Genomic DNA, 15,989 nt, shown 5'->3' on the forward strand with positions numbered 1-15,989 from the left:
GCCGCTTCTTCGGCTCCGGGAGCCGGAGAGAGCGGCATGATCGGAAAGGTGAAGAAGGAAGCTGTACAACACTGGGATTGTGTGCGCAGCTTGCCAACTGATAGAAAACAGTACATTACCACTTTCCTGACTTTTCCAATCACATGAATATTCGATAAGAAGCTGTTTTGGACAGCTTTCCTTTTCTTTATGCCAAACACTTGGCAGACCTCCGTGCAACGTCCAGAACACGATGGGAGATGTTTTCTGTGCTCGCGCAGGTTTTCCTTGCCAGACAGAGTGGAAAAGCCTTCTGCTAGGATGTAGACCACAAAAGACGCTAAAGACGAAGTTACGATGCTCTCCGGAGCTAAGCGCCGCTCCCGGGCTTCTTTCGGCAGAAGCGGCGCTAAGAGAGCACTGTGAGCGGTACAATCGTCTTTGCGCGAAGAAGCCGCTTCTTCGGCTCCGGGAGCCGGAGAGAGCGGCAGCATCGGAAAGGTGAAGAAGGAAGCTGTACAACACTGGGATTGTGTGCGCAGCTTGCCAACTGATAGAAAACAGTACATTACCACTTTCCTGACTTTTCCAGTCACATGAATATTCGATAAGAAGCTGTTTTGGACATCTTTTCTTTTCTTCTTGTCAAACACTTGGCAGACCTCCGTGCAACGTCCAGAACACGATGGGAGATGTTTTCTGTGCTCGCGCAGGTTTTCCTTGCCAGACAGAGTGGAAAAGCTTTCTGCTAGGATGTAGACCACAAAAGACGCTAAAGACGCAGGTTCGATGCTCTCCGGAGCTAAGCGCCGCTCCCGGGCTTCTTTCGGCAGAAGCGGCGCTAAGAGAGCACTGTGAGCGGTACAATCGTCTTTGCGCGAAGAAGCCGCTTCTTCGGCTCCGGGAGCCGGAGAGAGCGGCAGCATCGGAAAGGTGAAGAAGGAAGCTGTACAACACTGGGATTGTGTGCGCAGCTTGCCAACTGATAGAAAACAGTACATTACCACTTTCCTGACTTTTCCAATCACATGAATATTCGATAAGAAGCTGTATTGGACAGCTTTTCTTTTCTTTATGCCAAACACTTGGCAGACATCCGTGCAACGTCCAGAACACGATGGGAGATGTTTTCTGTGCTCGCGCAGGTTTTCCTTGCCAGACAGAGTGGAAAAGCTTTCTGCTAGGATGTAGACCACAAAAGACGCTAAAGACGCAGGTACGATGCTCTCCGGGGCTAAGCGCCGCTCCCGGGCTTCTTTCGGCAGAAGCGGCGCTAAGAGAGCACTGTGAGCGGTACAATCGTCTTTGCGCGAAGAAGCCGCTTCTTCGGCTCCGGGAGCCGGAGAGAGCGGCAGCATCGGAAAGGTGAAGAAGGAAGCTGTACAACACTGGGATTGTGTGCGCAGCTTGCCAACTGATAGAAAACAGTACATTACCACTTTCCTGACTTTTCCAATCACATGAATATTCGATAAGAAGCTGTTTTGGACAGCTTTTCTTTTCTTTATGCCAAACACTTGGCAGATCTCCGTGCAACGTCCAGAACACGATGGGAGATGTTTTCTGTGCTCGCGCAGGTTTTCCTTGCCAGACAGAGTGGAAAAGCTTTCTGCTAGCATGTAGACCACAAAAGACGCTAAAGGCGAAGGTACGATGCTCTCCGGAGCTAAGCGCCACTCCCGGGCTTCTTTCGGCAGAAGCGGCGCTAAGAGAGCACTGTGAGCGGTACAATCGTCTTTGCGCGAAGAAGCCGCTTCTTCGGCTCCGGGAGCCGGAGAGAGCGGCATGATCGGAAAGGTGAAGAAGGAAGCTGTACAACACTGGGATTGTGTGCGCAGCTTGCCAACTGATAGAAAACAGTACATTACCACTTTCCTGACTTTTCCAATCACATGAATATTCGAAAAGAAGCTGTTTTGGACAGCTTTCCTTTTCTTCTTGTCAAACACTTGGCAGACCTCCGTGCGACTTCCAGAAGACGATGGGAGGTGTTTTCTGTGCTCGCGCAGGTTTTCCTTGCCAGACAGAGTGGAAAAGCCTTCTGCTAGGATGTAGACCACAAAAGACGCTAAAGGCGAAGGTACGATGCTCTCCGGAGCTAAGCGCCGCTCCCGGGCTTCTTTCGGCAGAAGCCGCGCTAAGAGAGCACTGTGAGCGGTACAATCGTCTTTGCGCGAAGAAGCCGCTTCTTCGGCTCCGGGAGCCGGAGAGAGCGGCACCATCGGAAAGGTGAAGAAGGAAGCTGTACAACACTGGGATTGTGTGCGCAGCTTGCCAACTGATAGAAAACAGTACATTACCACTTTCCTGACTTTTCCAATCACATGAATATTCGATAAGAAGCTGTTTTGGACAGCTTTTCTTTTCTTTATGCCAAACACTTGGCAGATCTCCGTGCAACGTCCAGAACACGATGGGAGATGTTTTCTGTGCTCGCGCAGGTTTTCCTTGCCAGACAGAGTGGAAAAGCTTTCTGCTAGCATGTAGACCACAAAAGACGCTAAAGGCGAAGGTACGATGCTCTCCGGAGCTAATCGCCGCTCCCGGGCTTCTTTCGGCAGAAGCGGCGCTAAGAGAGCACTGTGAGCGGTACAATCGTCTTTGCGCGAAGAAGCCGCTTCTTCGGCTCCGGGAGCCGGAGAGAGCGGCAGCATCGGAAAGGTGAAGAAGGAAGCTGTACAACACTGGGATTGTGTGCGCAGCTTGCCAACTGATAGAAAACAGTACATTACCACTTTCCTGACTTTTCCAATCACATGAATATTCGATAAGAAGCTGTTTTGGACAGCTTTTCTTTTCTTCTTCTCGAAAACTTGGCCGACCTCCGTGCAACGTCCAGAACACGATGGGAGATGTTTTCTGTGGTCGCGCAGGTTTTCCTTGCCAGACAGAGTGGAAAAGCTTTCTGCTAGGATGTAGACCACAAAAGACGCTAAAGACGAAGGTACGATGCTCTCCGGAGCTAAGAGCCGCTCCCGGGCTTCTTTCGGCAGAAGCCGCGCTAAGAGAGCACTGTGAGCGGTACAATCGTCTTTGCGCGAGGAAGCCGCTTCTTCGGCTCCGGGAGCCGGAGAGAGCGGCATGATCGGAAAGGTGAAGAAGGAAGCTGTACAACACTGGGATTGTGTGCGCAGCTTGCCAACTGATAGAAAACAGTACATTACCACTTTCCTGACTTTTCCAATCACATGAATATTCGAAAAGAAGCTGTTTTGGACAGCTTTCCTTTTCTTCTTGTCAAACACTTGGCAGACCTCCGTGCAACTTCCAGAACACGATGGGAGGTGTTTTCTGTGCTCGCGCAGGTTTTCCTTGCCAGAGAGAGTGGAAAAGCCTTCTGCTAGGATGTAGACCACAAAAGACGCTAAAGGCGAAGGTACGATGCTCTCCGGAGCTAAGCGCCGCTCCCGGGCTTCTTTCGGCAGAAGCGGCGCTAAGAGAGCACTGTGAGCGGTACAATCGTCTTTGCGCGAAGAAGCCGCTTCTTCGGCTCCGGGAGCCGGAGAGAGCGGCAGCATCGGAAAGGTGAAGAAGGAAGCTGTACAACACTGGGATTGTGTGCGCAGCTTGCCAACTGATAGAAAACAGTACATTACAACTTTCCTGACTTTTCCAATCACATGAATATTCGATAAGAAGCTGTTTTGGACAGCTTTTCTTTTCTTTATGGCAAACACTTGGCCGACGTCCGTGCAACGTCCAGAACACGATGGGAGATGTTTTCTGTGCTCGCGCAGGTTTTCCTTGCCAGACAGAGTGGAAAAGCCTTCTGCTAGGATGTAGACCACAAAAGACGCTAAAGGCGAAGGTACGATGCTCTCCGGAGCTAAGCGCCGCTCCCGGGCTTCTTTCGGCAGAAGCCGCGCTAAGAGAGCACTGTGAGCGGTACAATCGTCTTTGCGCGAAGAAGCCGCTTCTTCGGCTCCGGGAGCCGGAGAGAGCGGCATGATCGGAAAGGTGAAGAAGGAAGCTGTACAACACTGGGATTGTGTGCGCAGCTTGCCAACTGATAGAAAACAGTACATTACCACTTTCCTGACTTTTCCAATCACATGAATATTCGATAAGAAGCTGTTTTGAACCACTTTTCTTTTCTTTATGGCAAACACTTGGCAGACCTCCGTGCAACGTCCAGAACACGATGGGAGATGTTTTCTGTGCTCGCGCAGGTTTTCCTTGCCAGACAGAGTGGAAAAGCTTTCTGCTAGGATGTAGACCACAAAAGACGCTAAAGACGCAGGTTCGATGCTCTCCGGAGCTAAGCGCCGCTCCCGGGCTTCTTTCGGCAGAAGCGGCGCTAAGAGAGCACTGTGAGCGGTACAATCGTCTTTGCGCGAAGAAGCCGCTTCTTCGGCTCCGGGAGCCGGAGAGAGCGGCAGCATCGGAAAGGTGAAGAAGGAAGCTGTACAACACTGGGATTGTGTGCGCAGCTTGCCAACTGATAGAAAACAGTACATTACCACTTTCCTGACTTTTCCAATCACATGAATATTCGATAAGAAGCTGTTTTGGACAGATTTTCTTTTCTTCTTCTCGAACACTTGGCCGACCTCCGTGCAACGTCCAGAACACGATGGGAGATGTTTTCTGTGGTCGCGCAGGTTTTCCTTGCCAGACAGAGTGGAAAAGCTTTCTGCTAGGATGTAGACCACAAAAGACGCTAAAGACGAAGGTACGATGCTCTCCGGAGTTAAGAGCCGCTCCCGGGCTTCTTTCGGCAGAAGCCGCGCTAAGAGAGCACTGTGAGCGGTACAATCGTCTTTGCGCGAGGAAGCCGCTTCTTCGGCTCCGGGAGCCGGAGAGAGCGGCAGCATCGGAAAGGTGAAGAAGGAAGCTGTACAACACTGGGATTGTGTGCGCAGCTTGCCAACTGATAGAAAACAGTACATTACCACTTTCCTGACTTTTCCAATCACATGAATATTCGATAAGAAGCTGTATTGGACAGCTTTTCATTTCTTTATGCCAAACACTTGGCAGACATCCGTGCAACGTCCAGAACACGATGGGAGATGTTTTCTGTGCTCGCGCAGGTTTTCCTTGCCAGACAGAGTGGAAAAGCTTTCTGCTAGGATGTAGACCACAAAAGACGCTAAAGACGCAGGTACGATGCTCTCCGGGGCTAAGCGCCGCTCCCGGGCTTCTTTCGGCAGAAGCCGCGCTAAGAGAGCACTGTGAGCGGTACAATCGTCTTTGCGCGAAGAAGCCGCTTCTTCGGCTCCGGGAGCCGGAGAGAGCGGCAGCATCGGAAAGGTGAAGAAGGAAGCTGTACAACACTGGGATTGTGCGCGCAGCTTGCCAACTGATAGAAAACAGTACATTACCACTTTCCTGACTTTTCCAATCACATGAATATTCGATAAGAAGCTGTTTTGGACAGATTTTCTTTTCTTTATGCCAAACACTTGGCAGACCTCCGTGCAACGTCCAGAACACGATGGGAGATGTTTTCTGTGCTCGCGCAGGTTTTCCTTGCCAGACAGAGTGGAAAAGCCTTCTGCTAGGATGTAGACCACAAAAGACGCTAAAGACGCAGGTACGATGCTCTCCGGGGCTAAGCGCCGCTCCCGGGCTTCTTTCGGCAGAAGCCGCGCTAAGAGAGCACTGTGAGCGGTACAATCTTCTTTGCGCGAAGAAGCCGCTTCTTCGGCTCCGGGAGCCGGAGAGAGCGGCAGCATCGGAAAGGTGAAGAAGGAAGCTGTACAACACTGGGATTGTGTGCGCAGCTTGCCAACTGATAGAAAACAGTACATTACCACATTCCTGACTTTTCCAATCACATGAATATTCGATAAGAAGCTGTTTTGGACAGCTTTTCTTTTCTTTATGGCAAACACTTGGCCGACCTCCGTGCAACGTCCAGAACACGATGGGAGATGTTTTCTGTGCTCGCGCAGGTTTTCCTTGCCAGACAGAGTGGAAAAGCCTTCTGCTAGGATGTAGACCACAAAAGACGCTAAAGGCGAAGGTACGATGCTCTCCGGAGCTAAGCGCCGCTCCCGGGCTTCTTTCGGCAGAAGCCGCGCTAAGAGAGCACTGTGAGCGGTACAATCGTCTTTGCGCGAAGAAGCCGCTTCTTCGGCTCCGGGAGCCGGAGAGAGCGGCAGCATCGGAAAGGTGAAGAAGGAAGCTGTACAACACTGGGATTGTGTGCGCAGCTTGCCAACTGATAGAAAACAGTACATTACCACTTTCCTGACTTTTCCAATCACATGAATATTCGATAAGAAGCTGTTTTGGACAGCTTTCCTTTTCTTTATGCCAAACACTTGGCAGACCTCCGTGCAACGTCCAGAACACGATGGGAGATGTTTTCTGTGCTCGCGCAGGTTTTCCTTGCCAGACAGAGTGGAAAAGCCTTCTGCTAGGATGTAGACCACAAAAGACGCTAAAGACGAAGTTACGATGCTCTCCGGAGCTAAGCGCCGCTCCCGGGCTTCTTTCGGCAGAAGCCGCGCTAAGAGAGCACTGTGAGCGGTACAATCGTCTTTGCGCGAAGAAGCCGCTTCTTCGGCTCCGGGAGCCGGAGAGAGCGGCAGCATCGGAAAGGTGAAGAAGGAAGCTGTACAACACTGGGATTGTGTGCGCAGCTTGCCAACTGATAGAAAACAGTACCTTACCACTTTCCTGACTTTTCCAATCACATGAATATTCGATAAGAAGCTGTATTGGACAGCTTTTCATTTCTTTATGCCAAACACTTGGCAGACATCCGTGCAACGTCCAGAACACGATGGGAGATGTTTTCTGTGCTCGCGCAGGTTTTCCTTGCCAGACAGAGTGGAAAAGCTTTCTGCTAGGATGTAGACCACAAAAGACGCTAAAGACGCAGGTACGATGCTCTCCGGGGCTAAGCGCCGCTCCCGGGCTTCTTTCGGCAGAAGCGGCGCTAAGAGAGCACTGTGAGCGGTACAATCGTCTTTGCGCGAAGAAGCCGCTTCTTCGGCTCCGGGAGCCGGAGAGAGCGGCAGCATCGGAAAGGTGAAGAAGGAAGCTGTACAACACTGGGATTGTGCGCGCAGCTTGCCAACTGATAGAAAACAGTACATTACCACTTTCCTGACTTTTCCAATCACATGAATATTCGATAAGAAGCTGTTTTGGACAGATTTTCTTTTTTTTATGGCAAACACTTGGCAGACCTCCGTGCAACGTCCAGAACACGATGGGAGATGTTTTCTGTGCTCGCGCAGGTTTTCCTTGCCAGACAGAGTGGAAAAGCCTACTGCTAGGATGTAGACCACAAAAGACGCTAAAGACGCAGGTACGATGCTCTCCGGGGCTAAGCGCCGCTCCCGGGCTTCTTTCGGCAGAAGCCGCGCTAAGAGAGCACTGTGAGCGGTACAATCTTCTTTGCGCGAAGAAGCCGCTTCTTCGGCTCCGGGAGCCGGAGAGAGCGGCAGCATCGGAAAGGTGAAGAAGGAAGCTGTACAACACTGGGATTGTGTGCGCAGCTTGCCAACTGATAGAAAACAGTACATTACCACTTTCCTGACTTTTCCAATCACATGAATATTCGATAAGAAGCTGTTTTGGACAGCTTTCCTTTTCTTTATGCCAAACACTTGGCAGACCTCCGTGCAACGTCCAGAACACGATGGGAGATGTTTTCTGTGCTCGCGCAGGTTTTCCTTGCCAGACAGAGTGGAAAAGCCTTCTGCTAGGATGTAGACCACAAAAGACGCTAAAGACGAAGTTACGATGCTCTCCGGAGCTAAGCGCCGCTCCCGGGCTTCTTTCGGCAGAAGCGGCGCTAAGAGAGCACTGTGAGCGGTACAATCGTCTTTGCGCGAAGAAGCCGCTTCTTCGGCTCCGGGAGCCGGAGAGAGCGGCAGCATCGCAAAGGTGAAGAAGGAAGCTGTACAACACTGGGATTGTGTGCGCAGCTTGCCAACTGATAGAAAACAGTACATTACCACTTTCCTGACTTTTCCAATCACATGAATATTCGATAAGAAGCTGTATTGGACAGCTTTTCTTTTCTTTATGCCAAACACTTGGCAGACATCCGTGCAACGTCCAGAACACGATGGGAGATGTTTTCTGTGCTCGCGCAGGTTTTCCTTGCCAGACAGAGTGGAAAAGCTTTCTGCTAGGATGTAGACCACAAAAGACGCTAAAGACGCAGGTACGATGCTCTCCGGGGCTAAGCGCCGCTCCCGGGCTTCTTTCGGCAGAAGCCGCGCTAAGAGAGCACTGTGAGCGGTACAATCGTCTTTGCGCGAAGAAGCCGCTTCTTCGGCTCCGGGAGCCGGAGAGAGCGGCAGCATCGGAAAGGTGAAGAAGGAAGCTGTACAACACTGGGATTGTGTGCGCAGCTTGCCAACTGATAGAAAACAGTACATTACCACTTTCCTGACTTTTCCAATCACATGAATATTCTATAAGAAGCTGTTTTGGACAGCTTTTCTTTTCTTTATGCCAAACACTTGGCAGATCTCCGTGCAACGTCCAGAACACGATGGGAGATGTTTTCTGTGCTCGCGCAGGTTTTCCTTGCCAGACAGAGTGGAAAAGCTTTCTGCTAGCATGTAGACCACAAAAGACGCTAAAGGCGAAGGTACGATGCTCTCCGGAGCTAAGCGCCACTCCCGGGCTTCTTTCGGCAGAAGCGGCGCTAAGAGAGCACTGTGAGCGGTACAATCGTCTTTGCGCGAAGAAGCCGCTTCTTCGGCTCCGGGAGCCGGAGAGAGCGGCATGATCGGAAAGGTGAAGAAGGAAGCTGTACAACACTGGGATTGTGTGCGCAGCTTGCCAACTGATAGAAAACAGTACATTACCACTTTCCTGACTTTTCCAATCACATGAATATTCGAAAAGAAGCTGTTTTGGACAGCTTTCCTTTTCTTCTTGTCAAACACTTGGCAGACCTCCGTGCGACTTCCAGAAGACGATGGGAGGTGTTTTCTGTGCTCGCGCAGGTTTTCCTTGCCAGACAGAGTGGAAAAGCCTTCTGCTAGGATGTAGACCACAAAAGACGCTAAAGGCGAAGGTACGATGCTCTCCGGAGCTAAGCGCCGCTCCCGGGCTTCTTTCGGCAGAAGCCGCGCTAAGAGAGCACTGTGAGCGGTACAATCGTCTTTGCGCGAAGAAGCCGCTTCTTCGGCTCCGGGAGCCGGAGAGAGCGGCACCATCGGAAAGGTGAAGAAGGAAGCTGTACAACACTGGGATTGTGTGCGCAGCTTGCCAACTGATAGAAAACAGTACATTACCACTTTCCTGACTTTTCCAATCACATGAATATTCGATAAGAAGCTGTTTTGGACAGCTTTTCTTTTCTTTATGCCAAACACTTGGCAGATCTCCGTGCAACGTCCAGAACACGATGGGAGATGTTTTCTGTGCTCGCGCAGGTTTTCCTTGCCAGACAGAGTGGAAAAGCTTTCTGCTAGCATGTAGACCACAAAAGACGCTAAAGGCGAAGGTACGATGCTCTCCGGAGCTAATCGCCGCTCCCGGGCTTCTTTCGGCAGAAGCGGCGCTAAGAGAGCACTGTGAGCGGTACAATCGTCTTTGCGCGAAGAAGCCGCTTCTTCGGCTCCGGGAGCCGGAGAGAGCGGCAGCATCGGAAAGGTGAAGAAGGAAGCTGTACAACACTGGGATTGTGTGCGCAGCTTGCCAACTGATAGAAAACAGTACATTACCACTTTCCTGACTTTTCCAATCACATGAATATTCGATAAGAAGCTGTTTTGGACAGCTTTTCTTTTCTTCTTCTCGAACACTTGGCCGACCTCCGTGCAACGTCCAGAACACGATGGGAGATGTTTTCTGTGCTCGCGCAGGTTTTCCTTGCCAGACAGAGTGGAAAAGCCTTCTGCTAGGATGTAGACCACAAAAGACGCTAAAGACGAAGGTACGATGCTCTCCGGAGCTAAGAGCCGCTCCCGGGCTTCTTTCGGCAGAAGCCGCGCTAAGAGAGCACTGTGAGCGGTACAATCGTCTTTGCGCGAGGAAGCCGCTTCTTCGGCTCCGGGAGCCGGAGAGAGCGGCATGATCGGAAAGGTGAAGAAGGAAGCTGTACAACACTGGGATTGTGTGCGCAGCTTGCCAACTGATAGAAAACAGTACATTACCACTTTCCTGACTTTTCCAATCACATGAATATTCGAAAAGAAGCTGTTTTGGACAGCTTTCCTTTTCTTCTTGTCAAACACTTGGCAGACCTCCGTGCAACTTCCAGAACACGATGGGAGGTGTTTTCTGTGCTCGCGCAGGTTTTCCTTGCCAGAGAGAGTGGAAAAGCCTTCTGCTAGGATGTAGACCACAAAAGACGCTAAAGGCGAAGGTACGATGCTCTCCGGAGCTAAGCGCCGCTCCCGGGCTTCTTTCGGCAGAAGCGGCGCTAAGAGAGCACTGTGAGCGGTACAATCGTCTTTGCGCGAAGAAGCCGCTTCTTCGGCTCCGGGAGCCGGAGAGAGCGGCAGCATCGGAAAGGTGAAGAAGGAAGCTGTACAACACTGGGATTGTGTGCGCAGCTTGCCAACTGATAGAAAACAGTACATTACAACTTTCCTGACTTTTCCAATCACATGAATATTCGATAAGAAGCTGTTTTGGACAGCTTTTCTTTTCTTTATGGCAAACACTTGGCCGACGTCCGTGCAACGTCCAGAACACGATGGGAGATGTTTTCTGTGCTCGCGCAGGTTTTCCTTGCCAGACAGAGTGGAAAAGCCTTCTGCTAGGATGTAGACCACAAAAGACGCTAAAGGCGAAGGTACGATGCTCTCCGGAGCTAAGCGCCGCTCCCGGGCTTCTTTCGGCAGAAGCCGCGCTAAGAGAGCACTGTGAGCGGTACAATCGTCTTTGCGCGAAGAAGCCGCTTCTTCGGCTCCGGGAGCCGGAGAGAGCGGCATGATCGGAAAGGTGAAGAAGGAAGCTGTACAACACTGGGATTGTGTGCGCAGCTTGCCAACTGATAGAAAACAGTACATTACCACTTTCCTGACTTTTCCAATCACATGAATATTCGATAAGAAGCTGTTTTGAACCACTTTTCTTTTCTTTATGGCAAACACTTGGCAGACCTCCGTGAAACGTCCAGAACACGATGGGAGATGTTTTCTGTGCTCGCGCAGGTTTTCCTTGCCAGACAGAGTGGAAAAGCTTTCTGCTAGGATGTAGACCACAAAAGACGCTAAAGACGCAGGTTCGATGCTCTCCGGAGCTAAGCGCCGCTCCCGGGCTTCTTTCGGCAGAAGCGGCGCTAAGAGAGCACTGTGAGCGGTACAATCGTCTTTGCGCGAAGAAGCCGCTTCTTCGGCTCCGGGAGCCGGAGAGAGCGGCAGCATCGGAAAGGTGAAGAAGGAAGCTGTACAACACTGGGATTGTGTGCGCAGCTTGCCAACTGATAGAAAACAGTACATTACCACTTTCCTGACTTTTCCAATCACATGAATATTCGATAAGAAGCTGTTTTGGACAGATTTTCTTTTCTTCTTCTCGAACACTTGGCCGACCTCCGTGCAACGTCCAGAACACGATGGGAGATGTTTTCTGTGGTCGCGCAGGTTTTCCTTGCCAGACAGAGTGGAAAAGGTTTCTGCTAGGATGTAGACCACAAAAGACGCTAAAGACGAAGGTACGATGCTCTCCGGAGTTAAGAGCCGCTCCCGGGCTTCTTTCGGCAGAAGCCGCGCTAAGAGAGCACTGTGAGCGGTACAATCGTCTTTGCGCGAGGAAGCCGCTTCTTCGGCTCCGGGAGCCGGAGAGAGCGGCAGCATCGGAAAGGTGAAGAAGGAAGCTGTACAACACTGGGATTGTGTGCGCAGCTTGCCAACTGATAGAAAACAGTACATTACCACTTTCCTGACTTTTCCAATCACATGAATATTCGATAAGAAGCTCTTTTGGACAGATTTTCTTTTCTTTATGCCAAACACTTGGCAGACCTCCGTGCAACGTCCAGAACACGATGGGAGATGTTTTCTGTGCTCCCGCAGGTTTTCCTTGCCAGACAGAATGGAAAAGCCTTCTGCTAGGATGTGGACCACAAAAGACGCTAAAGACGCAGGTACGATGCTCTCCGGAGCTAAGCGCCGCTCCCGGGCTTCTTTCGGCAGAAGCCGCGCTAAGAGAGCACTGTGAGCGGTACAATCGTCTTTGCGCGAAGAAGCCGCTTCTTCGGCTCCGGGAGCCGGAGAGAGCGGCAGCATCGGAAAGGTGAAGGAGGAAGCTGTACAACACTGGGATTGTGTGCGCAGCTTGCCAACTGATAGAAAACAGTACATTACCACTTTCCTGACTTTTCCAATCACATGAATATTCGATAAGAAGCTGTTTTGGACACCTTTTCTTTTCTTTATGCCAAACACGTGGCCGACCTCCGTGCAACGTCCAGAACACGATGGGAGATGTTTTCTGTGCTCGCGCAGGTTTTCCTTGCCAGACAGAGTGGAAAAGCTTTCTGCTAGCATGTAGACCACAAAAGACGCTAAAGGCGAAGGTACGATGCTCTCCGGAGCTAAGCGCCGCTCCCGGGCTTCTTTCGGCAGAATCGGCGCTAAGAGAGCACTGTGAGCGGTACAATCGTCTTTGCGCGAAGAAGCCGCTTCTTCGGCTCCGGGAGCCGGAGAGAGCGGCAGCATCGGAAAGGTGAAGAAGGAAGCCGTACAACACAGGGATTGTGTGCGCAGCTTGCGAACTGATAGAAAACAGTACATTACCACTTTCCTGACTTTTCCAATCACATGAATATTCGATAAGAAGCTGTTTTGGACAGCTTTTCTTTTCTTTATGCCAAACACTTGGCAGACCTCCGTGCAACGTCCAGAACACGATGGGAGATGTTTTCTGTGCTCGCGCAGGTTTTCCTTGCCAGACAGAGTGGAAAAGCTTTCTGCTAGGATGTAGACCACAAAAGACGCTAAAGACGAAGTTACGATTCTCTCCGGAGCTAAGCGCCGCTCCCGGGCTTCTTTCGGCAGAAGCCGCGCTAAGGGAGCACTGTGAGCGGTACAATCGTCTTTGCGCGAAGAAGCCGCTTCTTCGGCTCCGGGAGCCGGAGAGAGCGGCAGCATCGGAAAGGTGAAGAAGGAAGCTGTACAACACTGGGATTGTGTGCGCAGCTTGCCAACTGATAGAAAACAGTACATTACCACTTTCCTGACTTTTCCAGTCACATGAATATTCAATAAGAAGCTGTTTTGAACCACTTTTCTTTTCTTCTTGTCAAACACTTGGCAGACCTCCGTGAAACGTCCAGAACACGATGGGAGATGTTTTCTGTGCTCGCGCAGGTTTTCCTTGCCAGACAGAGTGGAAAAGCTTTCTGCTAGGATGTAGACCACAAAAGACGCTAAAGACGCAGGTTCGATGCTCTCCGGAGCTAAGCGCCGCTCCCGGGCTTCTTTCGGCAGAAGCCGCGCTAAGAGAGCACTGTGAGCGGTACAATCGTCTTTGCGCGAAGAAGCCGCTTCTTCGGCTCCGGGAGCCGGAGAGAGCGGCAGCATCGGAAAGGTGAAGAAGGAAGCTGTACAACACTGGGATTGTGTGCGCAGCTTGCCAACTGATAGAAAACAGTACATTACCACTTTCCTGACTTTTCCAATCACATGAATATTCGATTGGAAGCTGTTTTGGACAGATTTTCTTTTCTTCTTCTCGAACACTTGGCCGACCTCCGTGCAACGTCCAGAACACGATGGGAGATGTTTTCTGTGCTCGCGCAGGTTTTCCTTGCCAGACAGAGTGGAAAAGGTTTCTGCTAGGATGTAGACCACAAAAGACGCTAAAGACGAAGGTACGATGCTCTCCGGAGTTAAGAGCCGCTCCCGGGCTTCTTTCGGCAGAAGCCGCGCTAAGAGAGCACTGTGAGCGGTACAATCGTCTTTGCGCGAGGAAGCCGCTTCTTCGGCTCCGGGAGCCGGAGAGAGCGGCAGCATCGGAAAGGTGAAGAAGGAAGCTGTACAACACTGGGATTGTGTGCGCAGCTTGCCAACTGATAGAAAACAGTACATTACCACTTTCCTGACTTTTCCAATCACATGAATATTCGATAAGAAGCTGTTTTGGACAGCTTTTCTTTTCTTCTTCTCGAACACTTGGCCGACCTCCGTGCAACGTCCAGAACACGATGGGAGATGTTTTCTGTGCTCGCGCAGGTTTTCCTTGCCAGACAGAGTGGAAAAGCTTTCTGCTAGGATGTAGACCACAAAAGACGCTAAAGACGAAGGTACGATGCTCTCCGGAGCTAAGAGCCGCTCCCGGGCTTCTTTCGGCAGAAGCCGCGCTAAGAGAGCACTGTGAGCGGTACAATCGTCTTTGCGCGAGGAAGCCGCTTCTTCGGCTCCGGGAGCCGGAGAGAGCGGCATGATCGGAAAGGTGAAGAAGGAAGCTGTACAACACTGGGATTGTGTGCGCAGCTTGCCAACTGATAGAAAACAGTACATTACCACTTTCCTGACTTTTCCAATCACATGAATATTCGATAAGAAGCTGTTTTGGACAGCTTTTCTTTTCTTTATGCCAAACACTTGGCAGACCTCCGTGCAACGTCCAGAACTCGATGGGAGATGTTTTCTGTGCTCGCGCAGGTTTTCCTTGCCAGACAGAGTGGAAAAGCTTTCTGCTAGGATGTAGACCACAAAAGACGCTAAAGACGAAGTTACGATGCTCTCCGGAGCTAAGCGCCGCTCCCGGGCTTCTTTCGGCAGAAGCGGCGCTAAGAGAGCACTGTGAGCGGTACAATCGTCTTTGCGCGAAGAAGCCGCTTCTTCGGCTCCGGGAGCCGGAGAGAGCGGCACCATCGGAAAGGTGAAGAAGGAAGCTGTACAACACTGGGATTGTGCGCGCAGCTTGCCAACTGATAGAAAACAGTACATTACCACTTTCCTGACTTTTCCAATCACATGAATATTCGATAAGAAGCTGTTTTGGACAGATTTTCTTTTCTTTATGGCAAACACTTGGCAGACCTCCGTGCAACGTGCAGAACACGATGGGAGATGTTTTCTGTGCTCGCGCAGGTTTTCCTTGCCAGACAGAGTGGAAAAGCCTTCTGCTAGGATGTAGACCACAAAAGACGCTAAAGACGCAGGTACGATGCTCTCCGGGGCTAAGCGCCGCTCCCGGGCTTCTTTCGGCAGAAGCCGCGCTAAGAGAGCACTGTGAGCGGTACAATCTTCTTTGCGCGAAGAAGCCGCTTCTTCGGCTCCGGGAGCCGGAGAGAGCGGCAGCATCGGAAAGGTGAAGAAGGAAGCTGTACAACACTGGGATTGTGTGCGCAGCTTGCCAACTGATAGAAAACAGTACATTACCACATTCCTGACTTTTCCAATCACATGAATATTCGATAAGAAGCTGTTTTGGACAGCTTTTCTTTTCTTTATGGCAAACACTTGGCCGACCTCCGTGCAACGTCCAGAACACGATGGGAGATGTTTTCTGTGCTCGCGCAGGTTTTCCTTGCCAGACAGAGTGGAAAAGCCTTCTGCTAGGATGTAGACCACAAAAGACGCTAAAGGCGAAGGTACGATGCTCTCCGGAGCTAAGCGCCGCTCCCGGGCTTCTTTCGGCAGAAGCGGCGCTAAGAGAGCACTGTGAGCGGTACAATCGTCTTTGCGCGAAGAAGCCGCTTCTTCGGCTCCGGGAGCCGGAGAGAGCGGCAGCATCGGAAAGGTGAAGAAGGAAGCTGTACAACACTGGGATTGTGTGCGCAGCTTGCCAACTGATAGAAAACAGTACATTACCACTTTCCTGACTTTTCCAATCACATGAATATTCGATAAGAAGCTGTATTGGACAGCTTTTCATTTCTTTATGCCAAACACTTGGCAGACATCCGTGCAACGTCCAGAACACGATGGGAGATGTTTTCTGTGCTCGCGCAGGTTTTCCTTGCCAGACAGAGTGGAAAAGCTTTCTGCTAGGATGTAGACCACAAAAGACGCTAAAGACGCAGGTACGATGCTCTCCGGGGCTAAGCGCCGCTCCCGGGCTTCTTTCGGCAGAAGCCGCGCTAAGAGAGCACTGTGAGCGGTACAATCGTCTTTGCGCGAAGAAGCCGC

This window comes from Ammospiza caudacuta, chromosome 7 (genome assembly GCF_027887145.1).
Source record: "Ammospiza caudacuta isolate bAmmCau1 chromosome 7, bAmmCau1.pri, whole genome shotgun sequence".
Taxonomy (NCBI): domain Eukaryota; kingdom Metazoa; phylum Chordata; class Aves; order Passeriformes; family Passerellidae; genus Ammospiza; species Ammospiza caudacuta.